The sequence below is a fragment of the Leptopilina boulardi genome, unplaced genomic scaffold (assembly GCF_019393585.1).
Source record: "Leptopilina boulardi isolate dan_hultmark-lab unplaced genomic scaffold, ZJU_Lbou_2.1 LbouV2_325, whole genome shotgun sequence".
Taxonomy (NCBI): Eukaryota; Metazoa; Arthropoda; class Insecta; order Hymenoptera; family Figitidae; genus Leptopilina; species Leptopilina boulardi.
Window position 1 is genome coordinate 428,377 of NW_026137891.1, and position 17,822 is coordinate 446,198.

Genomic DNA, 17,822 nt, shown 5'->3' on the forward strand with positions numbered 1-17,822 from the left:
ACCAAACGTTTGGTTAGTATTTAAGCAATCAAAATTTTTTTGTAGAATCAACAAAATTTTGGTTGTCCCAATCAAACTTTAGTTAGGACAACAAAAATCCTTTTTTTCTAATTTTGGTTGTGTCAAACAAATTTTGATTGTGTCAAACAAATTTTGATTGAGACAATTAAAATTTTGTTAATTCAACAAAAAAATTTTGGTTGCTTAAATACCAACCAAATGTTTGGTTGTTAATATCAAACCCTTTTTTCAGTTTATTTATATCAAATATTAATTTGAATCAAACATTTTATTTTGAAATAACTAAAAAATTGAATTAATTATACAAATATTTATTTGATCTAAATAAACATTTGGTTTATTTTAATAAATTCGAAATCAAAAATTTTGAAAAAAAAACTGTTAGATTGAACTACCATATTAAATAAATAAATAATTATTATTTAATAATTAAAAATGAAACAAATATTAAGTAAAACATAGTTTTCCATAAATAGAGGGTAAATAACAAGAGAGAGTCTAATTTAAACGTGTATGTATATATAAATGCATCGAGTATAATTTATTAATGAGTAAATTTGCATTGTCATGTAATGGAATTATCCGACAGATCCAAAATTGAAACTTAAATTGACATAAAGCCAAGAGAGACTACAATGAGCGATCTTCAAAGCATTGTCAATGTTGAATACAGTCTACAAAGCGAATAATGGGCTTGTTTAAAATTTCCTTTGTCTGCCATGAGTCTGTACAATGCACAAGGATCTCATTTTAATTCGCGTGATTTCGTTCCTCTCTTTTAAAAAAAAAAAAAAAAACATGAATATGTAATCATAAGCGTACTCTAAAAAGAAAATTAATCTCTCGATCGATAATTTTTCTCCACTACGTACAAAAATTACTAATTTATATACACTGGGAAGAAAAATATTCTTCATTTGGAGAGGAAAATCCTTTTTCTGAAATTAAGAGGAAATACTTTTAATACTAGATTTTACAGGAAAAGTTGCATTAAAAATAATTCTCTTAATCGAAGAATATTTTTTAAGTATATCTATTTCTATTCTATAAGTGCAAAAAAATAGTTATATTTTTTTAGTAAAATTTACTCTAATTTAAAAAAAATAATGCACACAGGAATTTGAATATTGAAAATGTAATCGTGGAGGCAAAGCAGTGTATATGGGGAGTTTGAATGAGAAGGGTTGAGGGGGTGGGGGGGGGTATTTGTCATTGGGGTAAACTTGCGGTCGACAATAATGGTTCTGGCTCCTATAGTACAAGTGTCACTCAGTTGATCATTGAACCGAGTCAATCTGGCTTCAATCCCTACCGAGTTCACGTAAACATTGTAAACGTTATTTGGGCTCTCTCTCTCTCTCTCTCTCTCTCTCTCTCTCTCTCTGCTTCACTAGACTTTTAGCCCTCGAAACCTCATTTTCAGAGGACATTTCTGCCTTATTGGCGGTTTTGGTGAGCTTACTTGCTTGCTTGCTTGCTTAGGTACTTTATTGTCGGAAAAATAACTCACCTGAAAATCTTATGGATAAAGAAGGAAAATTGAAAAACTGAACAGTAAGAAAATAGTAAAAATAATTCCAACTAAAGTTGGGGAGAATTTAACAAAATAAATAAATTCAAAAAAAAAATTTTATATTAAATATACATATAAATTAATAAAATATTTATATTAAATATATACCAATGTTTACTATTTTCAAAAGCAATATTTGAAATTACAATTGGTTAAAAAATTTAACTTTTCAAATTACTATTAATTAAAGCTAATATTAATTAAAATTATCAATATTAAAAATTAAAATCGAAACGTTTAATTTTTTAAAATACTATTTACTGAAACTACAAACGTTTAAAATTACTATTTATTAAAATTGTCAATGTTTAAAATTACTATTGATTCAAGCTATAAACGTTTAAAAGTACTATTAATTGAAGCTATATCAACGTTTAAAAATAGTGCGAGCATTTTTTTTTTTTGAAATTAGTTTTAATTTAATTATTATGTCATTTATTAATTGATTTATTAAAAGCAATGTATATATGATATTATGTAACCGTGTACTTTGAAATTCAATTCGCGTGAATATGTACAGAGCGTTGGTATTAGCATACTTTACGCCATCGAGATTTCCGTCATTGTTTCCTATCACGTCCTCGGAGATTATGAATTTTATCATTCCCTTGTTGAATTGATAACAATGTGTGAAAATTTTAATAGAACATTAAACCTCACGTTGCGGTTATATACGTATATATCTGTCCGCAAAACATTATTATTTGGACTTTGTAATTAATTCAAAGATTTAAATATATTAATGTAATTATATCAGATTATTTATATATATAAGCCAAAATTTGCTATAACAGTAATAATATTAATAAATATTGTTACAAATATATTAATAAGATTTAAAAAATGCAAAAATAATAATTTATTTTCTTGTAAAAAAAAATATTATAAAAAAAATGAATAAAATAACAAGTTTGTGTTTGTCAATTGAATGTCATTAAATGAAACAAGAAATTCTCTAATGAAAAATCTATAAACCTGCAATGGATACGCGTCACAGATTTCGCGGATGAACTACCGGAAATGAACTGTTTACTCGCGTGAATTAACATCAGCTTCCGGCGAATCATTTATGTTTTAACGCATGTTTTTCACGCATAGGTGTTCTCGGGTTCTTTTTTTTGCAAGTTAACGCATCACTTGTTATTCCTCTGTAACAGCTGTCGACAAAGTTACAAAAGTATAATATGTAATTTCTTTTCATATCAAAAAATAAAAACAATATTTTCATTTATTATAAATTTTATAAATATTATTGATTTTAAATAAATATATATTTATTTGGTTCAAATAAATTTTCTCTCAAGTCTCATACTATATATATATATATATATATATATATATATAATATTTTTATCATTTTTGTTTTAGACTTGAGTGATAAGAGAAGACAATATACTTCCCGAGTGTGAATATCTTTCACGAAGAAAAGTGGTAAGTCATGATTGATTTTTCTTCTTGTCTTTATTTTTTTTTTTTTTTTTGTTATTTTGATGTTTTTGCACTTATCTATTGTGTTTAGTGGTATTCGAATTTTTAAGTTTTGCCTGAAGAAAAGATGAAAGATTTATATACTGTGAAAGAGGGAGAACAAATTGTTCTTGACAGCAAGACACTTTAGTAAATAATGGCTTTGCAAGAGGGTTGAAGCATGTTCATGGATAAATTCACCCTCTTTGCTTTCCACAAACTTACTTTTCCCTTGTGACTTTCTCCCCCGACTTTCTAAATAGGAAAAACGGAACTTTTCAAAATGAAACTTGAACATTTTTTTTCACTCAATTTTTCTTATCCTCATTTTTTTATTGAATTTAAATAAAACTATTGTTTAATATGCTAATAATAAAATTTATTATAATTTATAATTACTTAATTATATATATACTTTTAATAATATATAATTACCACTTGGAAAGACTCCCCGGAAAGTGCCCCCTGCAGGTTCTATCAGAATTCCATCGGAGTTCCAAAGAATTTCCGATGGGATTCCGACGGAATTAGGACTCTAAAAATTTTGAAAAAAAATAAGTCGGAACTCCGTCGGAATCCCATCGGATATTCTTTGGAACTCCGATGGAATTCCGACGGAATTACGTTGGATGTTCCGGCGGAATTCTGATAGAACTTCCAGGGGGTTCCAAAGAATTTCCGATGGGATTCCGACGGAGTTCCGAGGGAATTAGGACTCTAAAAACTTTGAAAAAAATTAATCGGAATCCCATCGGAAATTCTATGGAACTCCGATGAAATTCCGACGGAATTACGTTGGAAGTTCCAGCGGAATTGTGATAGAACCATCAGAGGGTTCCAAAGAATTTCCGATGGGATTCCGACGGAATTAGGATTCTAAAAATTTTGAAAAAAATTAGTCGGAACTCCGTCGGAAGTTCCGTCGGAATTCTGATAGAACCTCCAGAGGGTTCCAAAGAATTTCCGACGGAGTTCCGAGGGAATTAGGACTCTAAAAACTTTGAAAAAAAATTAATCGGAATCCCATCGGAAATTCTATGGAACCCCGATGGAATTCCGACGGAATTACGTTGGAAGTTCCAGCGGAATTGTGATAGAACCATCAGAGGGTTCCAAAGAATTTCCGTTGGGATTCCGACGGAATTAGGATTCTAAAAATTTTGAAAAAAATTAGTCGGAACTCCGTCGGAATCCTATCGGATATTCTTTGGAACTCCGATGGAATTCCGACGAAATTACGTTGGAAGTTCCGGCGGAATTCTGATGGAACCTCCAGAGGGTTCCAAACAATTTCCGATGGGATTCCGACGGAATTAGGACTCTAAAAATTTTTTAAAAAATTAATCGGAATTGCGTCGGAACTCCGTCGGAATCTCATAGGAAATTCTTTGGAACTACGATGGAATTCTGATAGAACCTCCAGGGGGCACTTTCCGGGGAATCTTTCCAAGTGGGTTATAATTATATATAATTATATTTATTTATAATTATATAATTTTATAAAAGGAAATTACAGAAAAGTAAAAAAATTTCTTTTATTAAGTGAAAAAAATTTAATGGAAAAAAAGGGTATAAAAAAGGGGAAGAAAATTTTTGATAATAAACTATTATTTAGGAAATATAAATATATTAGAAACTTTCGTCTGGAAAAATTGAGATTGGCTGTTTATTGAAAATTCTTGAGTTTAACATTTTTCTTTTATAACATCGTTTTATTGAAACATACTTTTGTTCTCTGTTACATATAACAATTTAATTTAAGTTTCCAAGAATTCACTTTTTCCACCGAATAGTGAAGGAAAAAAAAAATTTCTTTTTTATATTTTATATTTACAATATTTTTAAATAGAAATTCCGATTTTAATTAAGTGTGTATAATTTTTAATTCGAAAATTACAATTTTTATTCGACTTTATTTAAAAATTAAAAAATATATATATATATTAATTGTTAAATAATTAAATATATGATAAAAATTCGTATTCAAGGTGAAATATTTCTTTGCTATGTTATTTTGCAATTGAAGCTAAATTTATTTTTGCATATACATCTCAAGAAATTCTCTTTTTGAATTTTTGATTATAAAAAAATTCCCATGAGAAAAAAGTACCTCGTTTTATTCGAATTTTTCATCTCGTTGTTCTGTAGTGCCAATTATATATATAGTGAAAAACTGAAGAGAAAGCAAGTTAGACAATAATTATATTTCGTTGATTCTCCGTCGTAGCTTTTCTCCTTCCGTCGTGGGAGTTATTTCATTTGCATGCACATCCGCGATGTGATGCTGTGTGACGAAAACGTTCATTAAATTGAGTGCCTGTCCATTCAAATACAACCATTTAGATCAACGACTCTCTCTGACAAGAGTTTTTTTCTTCTTTTTCTTCTTCTTATTCTTTCAGTGGCAAATTATTTTAAGTGCGATAAGGAGGTAAGATAAGCATGGGAAATAGAAAACTTTATTTCTCTCTCTCTCTCTCTCTTTTTCTCTCCGAAATTCACTTGAAATGGAGCCGAAACAAAACTCGTTATGGTCCATCGAGTAAATGAGAAAGAGAAGTAGAAAGTAGAAATAAGAAGAAAAAGAAGATTCTATATACGCTAACTTTAAACTATTAAAGTCAGTCGGGAAAATTCTATTAGTCAACGTTACTATATAGTGAAGTTAGATTACCTTGTGTTTGCGAGCTGTCGCCACTCTTGACATTATCTATAAAAATCTTCCTTATTTTAAAGAATTTTTTTTTCTTTCTTCATTTTCATTGCGTACTTAGTGGAAATGTTTTTTTTCTCACTCTATATTACTTTTTTTCATCAGACTTTATAGGTTTTATAAAAAAAAAAAATTCGAATTTATTTCTTCGTTAATAGTATTTATTTTTCAAAACTAAAATTCTTCTCTAAATTAAATTTTTTTTTTTTTATAATGAAACGACGAAAACGTTATTAACGTTATAAGATGTTTTAAAAAATATTTTTAAAAATGAATTTTTGGAAAAAAAAATTTCTATTATTTATTTAGAAAACATATATAATTTTCAAAGGAAATTCACATTTCTGTAAATCAAATAAATTTCACCCTCACAACTTGTATAAATGAAATTAATTTAAATTTGTTATTCGAAATTTCTCAGTGAATCAAACTTTGATTATTTACATCCCTGGGGGCTTGAGGAGTGAGGTAAAATTCAAACCACTATATATATACCCCCGTGGAAAACGGTGGTCAGGTGACTTTAGTAGTTGACTATCAAGATATACCAAGTTTGAACTTATGACCTCATCTTATACTTGAGTAAAAAGGATGGAGGGGTGGGGGGGGAAAGAGAGAGAGAGAGAGAGAGAGAGAGAGAGAGAGAGAGAGAGAGAGAGTTTGGATTTTATAGACTAAACTATGCTCCTGTTTGAGATTCCAACAAGAAGTTCTTTTTACCACACAGTCGTCAAAGTAAAAAAGAGCTCGTTTTAGTCAGATTGGATGTCTTCTTTTTTTCCCGACCCCCTCTTTTTTTTACTTCTTTCCTCGTTTATCCGAAGCATAATCTTTCGGAGAGGAACAAGAATCAAGTCCTCTCTCTCTCTCTCTGTCTTTCTCTCTCGATTCTTCGTTTTCATGCATGTCTGCGCATTCTCGTTGCAATTTACCCAGAAATGTCTTATGCTCCTTAATCGCTACTTACAATAAATGAAAGTCATTTTCTCGACGATAAGCAGTTTTGAAAATTTCCGCAGGTGTTATTCTCAAGATCGTCGACGAAATGCTTTTCCATTCATGGAAAATGAAAATGATACTCGGAAAGATTTTATTCGTGTTTTTAGATAATAGCTGAATTATAATTGTTTGGAAAATTTAAACTGAACCGCAGTTTTGAAAAATTATTTGATTACAATACAAAAATGGAAAATACCATCTTAATAAATGTAAAAAATTTTAATCCCTTCGCAGTCGAGGGCAAAATCTCATAAGTGGGCCCAAAATGTCAGTAAATTTTTGAATTACCAAAATTTGTGCAAATGTGTATATTTAAGGTCGCTGATTACGATTCCAAAGTCAGATTTTAAAAATTCAAAATGGCGGAGCCAATATGGCGGACGATTTTTTCAAAAAATGGCAAAAATGATTTAAAAATACTTAAAAACTGTTACTCGGGGGTTTTTGGGGACGCTGATTACGTACCTAAAGTCAGATTTCAAAAATTCAAAATGGCCGAGCCAATATGGCGGAAAATTTTTCAAAAAATGGTAAAAATGATTTAAAAATACTTAAAAATTATTACTCAGGGGTTTTGAGGGTCGCTGATTACGAATCTAAATTCAGATTTCAAAAATTCAAAGTAGCATAGTATGAGTGTGATTATTATTGTATCCATTTTGAATTTTGAAATTTTGTAATTCTGACATCAAATTCGGAATCAGCGACCCCAAAAACCCCCCGAGTAACGAGTTTCAAGCGAATATGGTCAATTTTCAAAATTTTTGGTCGCCATATTGGATCCGCCATTTTGAATTTTGTAAATCTGACATCAAATTCGGAAGCAGCGACCCCAAAAACCCCCGAGTATCAAATTTTAGGCCAATTCCGTCTTATTATTGGGCTCAAAATTTATGTGCGTGTATACACGTCATCGACATCCAAGGGGTTAAATAACATATATGTTATTATATTATATATAATATATTATACATTGTATTATATACATATTATATATAATATTATAATATTTATAATTTGAAAATTTATTTTTTATTTTCGAATAATTTTGGATAATTTAATATTAATACTAATATTAAAATTAAATGTGATTTCCAATATTATATAATTAGTTTTCGAAGTAAAAAATTTTTAATTAAAATTTACAAATCTAATAAATTGTTGGGTGGAAAAAAAAAATTTTAATTACCTTTTATAAAAAGATTTTTCTCAACCTGTCTATTAATTTCATAATAATCTTGACGATGAATAGAGCCAATTCATGTGAGATTTTTTTTTTTTTTTTCTTTTTCACTACTCTCTCCGAAATCGATTCCGTAAATGTCACAAAGATAAGTCCTCACAGTTTGTGTAATGAGAAACGAAGAAGATAAATTGATCTACTCTCTTTATGCGCGCAAAAGGGAATTTATTGCCACGGTTTATAAAAATTTTTTAAATTGAAATAATTAAAAAAAAAAAAATTATTTATTTTTCGAAAAAAAAATTTGAATTTTTACGCGGAAACAAAGAGTTAGTATCAAAATTTTGCTTTGTCGTATTTTGTTCTATAATTGCAAAATTTTTTTATAAAATTTGATACGATTTTGTTTTTAACTAAATTATTATATTTTTTTTTTTTTTTGAGAGAGAAGTAATTTTTATTTAACGTTTCTATTTGAATAAATTTCAATTTAACGGAATTTTCATTTACTATGGAAACGATTGTCATGGTAACGGTTGTCATGGAAACGGTTGCTATGGTAACTGTTACCATTTATACAACTTTTTGCAAAATCCCGACAATTTTTTGAAAAATTGACAAAGAATACCTCTATTCATTTTTCACTAAATATTTCAAATAATGTCTCGCAATAAATTTGTAATGTTATTCTTTGCGAGAAATATGAAGAAAGAAAGTAAGGAAAAAAAAAACAAGGATTCATGTATAGCTTGGGAAAGTGTAGTTTATGTTGGAATCGTGTGGAAAATTACAAGAAAAAGAGGAAGCTCACGCTCTTTTGTAGATAAAAGGCAGTGGCAAAAGAAAATTTATATTTTCTTTGAATTTTTATAAAGCTAACAGGGCCAAAAGATGCAAAAAAAAAAAAAATAATAATAATAATAAAGAAGTTATGTAGTTAGTATACAAATAGGGTTGAAAGTTGGCAAGAGGATCATCGCCAGATGGTTTCACTAAGAAATCAGAGAGCGATAAGGTTGATATCGTTTCAAAGCGGTAACATCTGCCGATACCTTGTTCAGTCTCTATTATTTTCATAACACAAAAACGTGACGAGGATCCCCCAGTTACGTGATTCGACCCAGTTTTTCTTTTTTCTTTCGTAAAATTTCCCTCAGAAATAGTCGACCTTTTACTTGCTCTATATACTCTATCTTTACAAATAAGACGTGAAGAAAAAAGAAATTCTTTCACCTTAGAAAAATAATTTATAAAAAAAAAAATTAATTACTTATAATACAAACAATTGATATAAATATACAATTATTTTCGAGGGAAATTAGTATTGAAAAAAAATAGTAAAATATTTTAATTATAATTATTTTATAATAATGGAAATTTTTCATTCGCAATTTTTTTTTTTTTTTATTAAAAATGATTTAAAAATTAATTTTTTTTTTGAGAATTTAGAATATTTTTTTAAATTTTTGTCTTTTGAAATAAATGTGATTTTTTGAGCTTTAAATTCAATGGAATATGAATATTTTGGTGCAATGATTTCAATACGAGTAAAGTCAATATTTGAACTTTGTCACTGGACAAAGGTAGTTTCTATACGACTTTAGTCTTTACCTTTACTGGAATCATATACCCTTGAGACGGTCGTCGTACTATTAGTAGCGTGCGACTACTCTCAGTACCTAATTATAAAGGCAATAAGCCAACGCCACGTAACACAAATATTGAATCAAATCTATGTACTTTGAAAACTATATATATATATGTATATATTATGTATAATAATTTCAAAACGAAATTCATCTTCATAATTTATTCAATTCTCACATTTTGAAAAAGCAATATTTAATTATTAATTAATTCCTTTTTTTCTTATTTATTAGTATTTAAAAAATTAATATTTCTACTAAATTGTATTAATTTTGTTTTTTTAATATTGGAAATTATTTCATAAATTCTATTCACACGTTTAAAAAAAAAAAATTGTGAAGAAAGAATGTTGAATATGATAATAATTAAATGTTTCGAAAAAAAATTATAAGAATTTCTATATAAAATTGGAGGATATACCGGAAAATAGGCGAATTCCATTGGAATAACGTAAATATTCTCAAGCATCGCGCGTCAATATATCGAAAAAGAAAATGCGATCTTTAACCTTTGGGCATTTATAAATTCCATGGAATTTTATAAATAAAGCTAATTTAATATTTACAACTTTAAGAATAAATAGATAAATATAATATATCATTGTGACGAAGTATAGAGCCGTATGATTGTTATCATATCATTAATCTATTGCTCTTTTTCACTCGTTGAAAGTAACGTTTTATATCGTTACCATATATCAAAAGTTTTCAGCTATTATTATTATTATTTATTAATTAATTATTATGAAATATAATGACAGTTTCTACAATTTTTTATTACTAAATTATATTCTCTTTAAAATTATTACATATAAAACACATAAGAATAATTTTGAAAAATCTCCCACGCATGGGGAATCGAACCCATGACCCTTGGGACGCGAGTCGAATACGGAGACCACATAGCCACATATCTTTTACCTAATATTAATCACTATTAATATTAACTTGAGTATTAACTATCCATTTGTTTATGATAAAATATTAATATTAAAACTTTTGAATCTATAATAATAGTTTATAATTCTTTTAAATAATTTATTTTTTAAAAATTATAAAATAACTTGATTATTATATATAAAGTTAAAAAAAATAAAAATTTATTCGCTTATAAAAATAATTCTTTGTCCGCCCAGAAAAATATCGATACTCGAATGTCAGTTGTACTTTATTCCAACGATTTTTTACCGCAAAAACGGTAAAAGAGCACCGCGCCACATGAAATCGTTACATTACCGCACCGAAACTTTGATTTAGTTCCCAAGTAGTTGCGGTGCTTGCAAATTTGTACCCAGAAAGCGTCCAGCCATCCATTATTATCCCGGTTATAAATTATCAAAGAAATAGGATATCTGCCAAAGCGCAACCAAATCATGAAATGAAGATGACACACCATTTTCTTTCTTAAATTATCATATAAATGCCTTTTTTTTTTTTTTTTGAAGAAAAAGATATTTTATTAAATAAAAATATTTTTCAAAAAATAAATTAAGACTCTTGTCAATTAAAAATTAAAGCAATTGTAATTTCGGTCAATTACAATTTCAGGTTAACCCAATCAAAAATTTACTAATGGCTCAGTACTGGCACCCAGTATTGGCACCAGAGTTGGCGTAACTTTGGGATGATAATATTTTACCAGTATTGTCAGCCTGAGTTGGCACTAGTACGGGTAACCACTACTGGTTCAGTACTGGCTAAGTACTGGTAGTTTTGTAATTTATTGTATACGAAAAGAAAGTATTAATCAAAAAGAAAATCTATTTGAACCAGTACTGGCTCAATATCGGCTCAGTACTGGTTTGCCAGTACTGGAAGGGTGATACTGCACCAGTACTGATGCAATGAAAATACCAGTACTGGTTCAGTACAGACTGCCCAGCCTCGGCAGCCAATACTGAACAAGTACTGCGCCAGTAGTTAACTCTGGTATAATACTGAAACTTTTGGTTGCGTATGTAGACAAATTGGTTCATGAAAGATTTGAAGTAGATTCAATTTAGTATCAATGTAGACCTAATGTAGGTTTAAAGTAGGCTCAATGTGGGCTCAATGTTGGCTCAAAGTAGCTTCATTATAGGTTCAATGTAAGTTCAAACTAGGCTCAGTGTAGGTTCAATGTTGGCTTAAAGTAGGTCTATCCTAGGTTTAATATAAGTTCAAGGTTGGTTCAAACTAGGTTCAATATAGGCCAAGAGAGATCTAATATATGTTCAAATTAGCTTAAAAATCCAATTATTACCAAAAAAAACCTCACTTTGAAACTAAATTAATCAAACTAGTATTAATCAAAAAGAAAATCTATTTGAGCCAGTACTGGCTCAATATCGGCTCAGTACTGGTTTGCCAGTACTGGAAGGGTGATACTGCACCAGTACTGATGCAATGAAAATACCAGTACTGGTTCAGTACAGACTGCCCAGCCTCGGCAGCAAAAACTGAACCAGTACTGCGCCAGTAGTTAACTCTGGTATAATACTGAAATTTTTGGTTGGTAAATGATTGTTTGGTCATATGAAAAATTCTCCCGAATAGCGATTCGAACAAATGGAAATTGTGTTAAATAAAAATTTAAAGAAATCGTCAATTGAAAATTAAATCAATTTCACGGTCAATTACAATTTCGGCTAAATGATACTTTGATAATATTAAAAATTCTCTCCAATAGTAATTCGGGTGAATGAATATTTTGAAAAAAAAAACAATGCAATCAAACCGGACTTTGTCAATTGTAATTTAAATCATGAATTTCGGTTAAATGACACTTCGGTCAAATAGAAATTAATTCGGTCAATTAAAATTTCGGTGAAATAAAACCGAAATTCGGTCAAATTTCGGTATATAGATTTTTGTGTATATTGAAAACTCATAAAAATAGAATTTGCAATATTTTCACTAAGAAAAATAAATTCAAGTTAATTAAAATTGAAATTAAATAAATTTAAAAAAAAATTATATTAAAAAAATAATCGTTCAATTACACAGTGTTACTGATGAAATGATAGTAATTTGATTAGATGAGAAAATTAATTCACAAGTTCTTATATATAATATATGGATGCGTGTAAATGTAATTTGCTTTCAATTGGTTGGATGATTCCGGCTAATTAAATTTGATCTACCATATCGGCAATTGATGTGAAGATACATACATATATATATATATTTTTTTTGTTCATTTAAGCCCGAATGGTCATTGGTTTCTTCATCGGCATCGTTTCAAAGCAACATCGTAGATATATATCCACTAAATGTACAACATACATGCATGAGATGCTTTACCAACACGTTTTCACAACCTTTATGCAAATCATCCATGCAATCAGTGTGTAGTAATCGCGTTAGGTGAGCAAGAGGTCTGGCACGTAACCGACGACCTTAGTATATACATACATATATATGTTTATATTATGTGTAGGTATTTCGTTTCATAGCCATTGACCGCAACAGGCATTTTACATTCGGTCAAGTGTATATACCTTCATTCTTATCTTGAAGCAAGTATATAACGAGCTCCCGGGGACTTTTCTTTAAAGATTTTCACAGATGGAATTTGCCGATGCCCTCTTAACGTCAGATCCAAGCTACGATATATATTTTCTCTCTCTCTCTCTCTTTTGCTTGAGACAACCTACCCCCTTGCTTTATCCGCATCGCGCATTTTTTTTTCTTTTTTTGCAGGACAGACTTGCAATCTTTTCAACGAATATATCCCTCTGCAGTTGAAAAGAATCGTGAAATTCAATTTTTTTTTTCTTCAAATTCAATAACTATCTATATATATATATACGATGTTAAATTGCATCTTTTGTGACTTCAAGGAACAATATTTGTTGCAGGATGTCTTCTTTAAGTACCAAAACACTTTAATATCCTTATTTTCCTTTTATCTTGCTTCAGTCATTTTAAATTTTTACAAATGACTCAACATTTTTTTTTTCTGATTTTAGCTTATTTATATTTACTTATATTTTTTTCAATAACTTGACTATTAAATAAACTATTAAATAAATAAATATTTTATATAAATGATTTCTTTGTCAGTGTGTACATTAAGGAGGGTGGCGGATAAACATAACCTCAAAATCTTGTCAAAACTAAAAAAATTGTTTTTAACGTAAACAAAAATATAATAAATATATTAATTTGAAACAATTTTAGAAGATTTACTCCTTTTGAAAAAAATTATTTTTTTCCCAAAATATTTTGTCAATAATTATTTTTTTAACATTTAGTTTTTTTTTTCTTTTAAATCAGACAATCACAGTAAAAAAAAAGTTGAATTTTTACCCAAAAATCGGTATAAAAATTAACTGCAACAAATTTTATCCTAGTTGAGGGCGCCATCGTCTATGTGAATTAGCATTGGTTAAAATTACCCGCAACAAAATTTATCCAGCGTTTTTTCTGTGTAAAAATTGCAATTTTTAACCAATTTTTATAAACAAAAGCTCATTTTACTCACTGAAACATTCCCTATAAAATTGTTACCTTTTTTATATTGTAATAAGTATGTTCTCAAAAAGTTATTTAATAAATAAAATTTTAATTGTTTATAACTTTTTCAGAACATACTTATTACAATATAAAAAAGGTAACAATTGTAGAGAATGTTTCACTGGTTAAAATTAGCTTTTGTTTATAAAAATTAGTTAAAAATTTGTAATTTTTGTCTGATTTAAAAGAAAAAAAAACTAATTGTTAAAAAAATAATTAACAAAATATTTTGGAAAAAAATAATTTTTTTCGAAAAAAGTAAATCTAGATCTTCTAAAATTGTTTCAAATTATTATTTATTATATTTTTGTTTACGTTAAAAACAATTTTTTAGTTTTGACAGGTTTTTGAGGTTATGTTGATCCGCCACCCTCTTTAATTCGGTTATATTAAAATTTTGTAAAATACATTTTAAATTATATATAATAATAGAAATATTATAATAGAAATAAAAATTAAAAAAAAAATTGGGGAATTATCTGGATATAATAATAAATAATTATTAATGTCTATAATAAGCGAAACACGCATGACTTCACAGTCCTTTGAGAATTGAATTAAGATGAAGATTATACATGAGTTTCAATTATATTTACGCTGAGAAAATTATACTGCATGAATAATTGCAAGGAGATAAAATTTTCTACTCATGTACAATTTCCGTATATTATATATATATATATATATATATATATATATATATATATATATATATATATATATATATATATATATATATATATATATATATATATTTAATATAATCCGCTTATCAAAAGCGCGTTTTATAATTTTCTGCAAACCTTTTACAACTATATTGGCAGTAATATTCAAATCTAATGCATAAAGAAAACTGTCATACCCATTATATAAAAATTATGTTGGAAAATTATAATCTTTTTATCTCTCCCCCTTTTTTTTTTTTATTTTTATTGAAACAGTTATAGTTTATAATCAACTCTATAATTAACTGATTTTATTACTATATAACACATACTATATGTATAATATTAATTTGACGACATAAATACCATCTCAAACTAATAATTATTTGATACAAATAAATATTTATTTGATAATTAGTCAAGTAATATTTGAATCAAATAAAATTTTTTTTTCCTTTTTTTTATTCATTTGAAAATGTCAAAGTATCAAAGAATTTATTTGTTAAATCGTTTATTTTTTCATTGACAAATGGTTCTTCTTTATTTATCAATGAAATTTAGTTAAATATAACAAAATGGAAATTTTTTTTTGATTTAGTTCTCTTTTGTCATCTTTAGAAAATAGTCGATAAGAGTTAAATAGAAAATCGACGAGTTTCGTTGTGGTGATGCTTTTTTGAAAAACTCATTGTCCACAATCCATTCGCTTTTATACTCTGGCATAGACCTAACAGAATTCATCATCAGTGTTGTTTTTTTTTTTTTTTTTTTTGTTCACTGTATTTTTTTTTTATCATTGTTTTTGAGATGTTCAAGTTCTTTTTACCTTTTCAAAAACACAGTATTTTTCACCTACATTATTGTAACTGAAAAATCATTTATTGCAATTTAATTAAAATTTCATTTGATATAAATGAATGTTTGTTTCATTATGAGGGGAAAAATGGAAAAAAGAGAACAATTAATTAATTAAACTGATCACTGGTTAAACTATTTTTTTTTTGCTAATTGTATAGGTTTTATTATTATTATTATTATTATTATTATTATTTATTATAATTATTATAATAATTATTTTTAATAAATGAAAAATTTAACGTAGAATTTTTTCATTTTCAATTTATGTGATGTCATTGAAAATTGAAAGTAAATCAAGATCAAACTTTGCCATTTTTGAGAGCTATATGTTAATCTTTTCCCGCCGGATATTTGAAAAGTCTTTTGGGAATTTGTTTCTCTTTTGAAATTTCATTTAAAACGATAAAATATCGGGTTTTTTTTTTTTTTAAAAAAAAAAGAGAGTATTTTGTATATTATATGTTCACGCGTGTGCAGAACGATTTGACCCGCTGATTGCGCAAAAACCGAGACAGCTGTTCTGGCTAGAGTTAACGCAAGCCAATTTATAGTAGTCGCGGTGGCGACGCTAATTTACAGCCTCTGAACCAACGAGGAAGGATTAATTTGTCGAGCGGAACGGACAGCCGAAATTTCAACAACTCAACGGAAAATGTAAAAATAAATAATTTTTTTTTTCTGTTTTTCTACTTCCGAGAGTGAGAGAGAGAGAGAGAGAGTTGGAAAATAGACACGTGACTAAAATTATTAAATATTCCCGCAAGAGACGTTTGGAATATCAAATGACAGTCGTGTTTCAATGCAAATTTATTGAGACAAACGATATATATATACATATAGTAAAATTATATTCAGCGCCACGTTTTCTACTTAATTCTATACTGATAAGTCATTAATATTCATTTCTCTCGTATCAAGTGTTTTTTTGAAAATATCATCATATGAAAATTTAATACCAAAACAAAAAAAATTTCTCTATTTACATATGGGAAAATTTATTTTCAAATATTTTCGAAAAATTAAATACTATATTTTTCAATAAAAAAATATATTGTGCGTCCAATAACGAAAGAGAAAAATAAATTGATACAAGAAAGAAAGAAAAAAAAATACATATCCGGATTCGCATAGGTTACGTGGAAAATTGTATATTGCATTTTTAAGGGAAAAAAAAAGAAAATTTCTTTTCGAATTTGATATTGAAAAGATTGAAAGAAATTCTGATGTCTCCTCGATCCCAATTGGATCTCTCGAGAGAGCTATTCGATTCACAGTGTAACTGTATTTTATCCGGTTGTTATAGGATTATGTCACGGAGCCTCCTGAACCTGAACGCAAAAACCTTGTGTGTTGCTCGAATTCATTGTTGAATCAAAGTTGTATCGAGACTTGACTAACCTTATATGTATCCATGTCTTTTTATGAACAAAAAAAAAAGGAAAAAAAAAAAAAAAATTACTCCTACGATGGACATCATACAACGACCCCACCTGACCCACACCTCGACGGTAATCACCCACGTTTCTCAATGTGAACACGACCGGTTTTTCAACAGCCTTTCTACTAAATAAAACGTGCCTTGGCCCCCCCCCACCCTCCCACCTTCTATTTTTCTTTTTATCATTCACGAAAAAATAGCCAATTATTTTTATTATTATTACTTTATTTCAATTTCATATTTTATGTTAAAATATGTAAATATCGAAATTATAACCCTAATACTTTGATTTATAAAGAAAGAAATTTTTATATTTATTTATTTTTATGTTTAAAATTTAATTAAATGAAAGTACCTATTGTTTCGAATATCGCTATTAATTATAACTGTTGCCAATTAAAATTAATAACATTAAAACTATTTTAAATGAAAAATTACAATATAACTTTAGCTATTTTTTGTCTAGTTCCTTTCTTTACGAAATTTCTTTACTAAAAAAAAAGGAAGAACAAACTGACAATATTTTATACTACCTACATTTTTTTTATTTTTTAACGTTCTTTTCAATTAAGCCGTTTTTCTCGGAATGTTTAATTCAAACGAAGACGTTAATATAACCGTCGAAGGTCCTTAAAAGTTAATGCTGAGAAATGAGACATGTTTTTGCACTTTTAAAATGGAAAGAGTTTTTTTTTTTCTTTTTTTTTTGGGTTTTTTTATTTGAGTGTGGGTGGTTTTGTGAGTGACATGAGGCAGAAAAAG

The 17,822-nt window shown here is 28.0% G+C and overlaps 1 protein-coding gene across 1 annotated transcript in view; it reads left to right on the forward strand.

Annotated features, from left to right (window-relative positions):
* The window catches only part of LOC127284461 (CD151 antigen-like), a 155,942-nt gene that overhangs the window by 59,718 nt on the left and 78,402 nt on the right, over positions 1 to 17,822 (forward strand). The window contains exon 4 of the mRNA XM_051309902.1: positions 2,963 to 3,025. The gene's annotated coding sequence lies outside the window, so the exon portion shown is untranslated. The remainder of the gene's footprint in view (positions 1 to 2,962; positions 3,026 to 17,822) is intronic.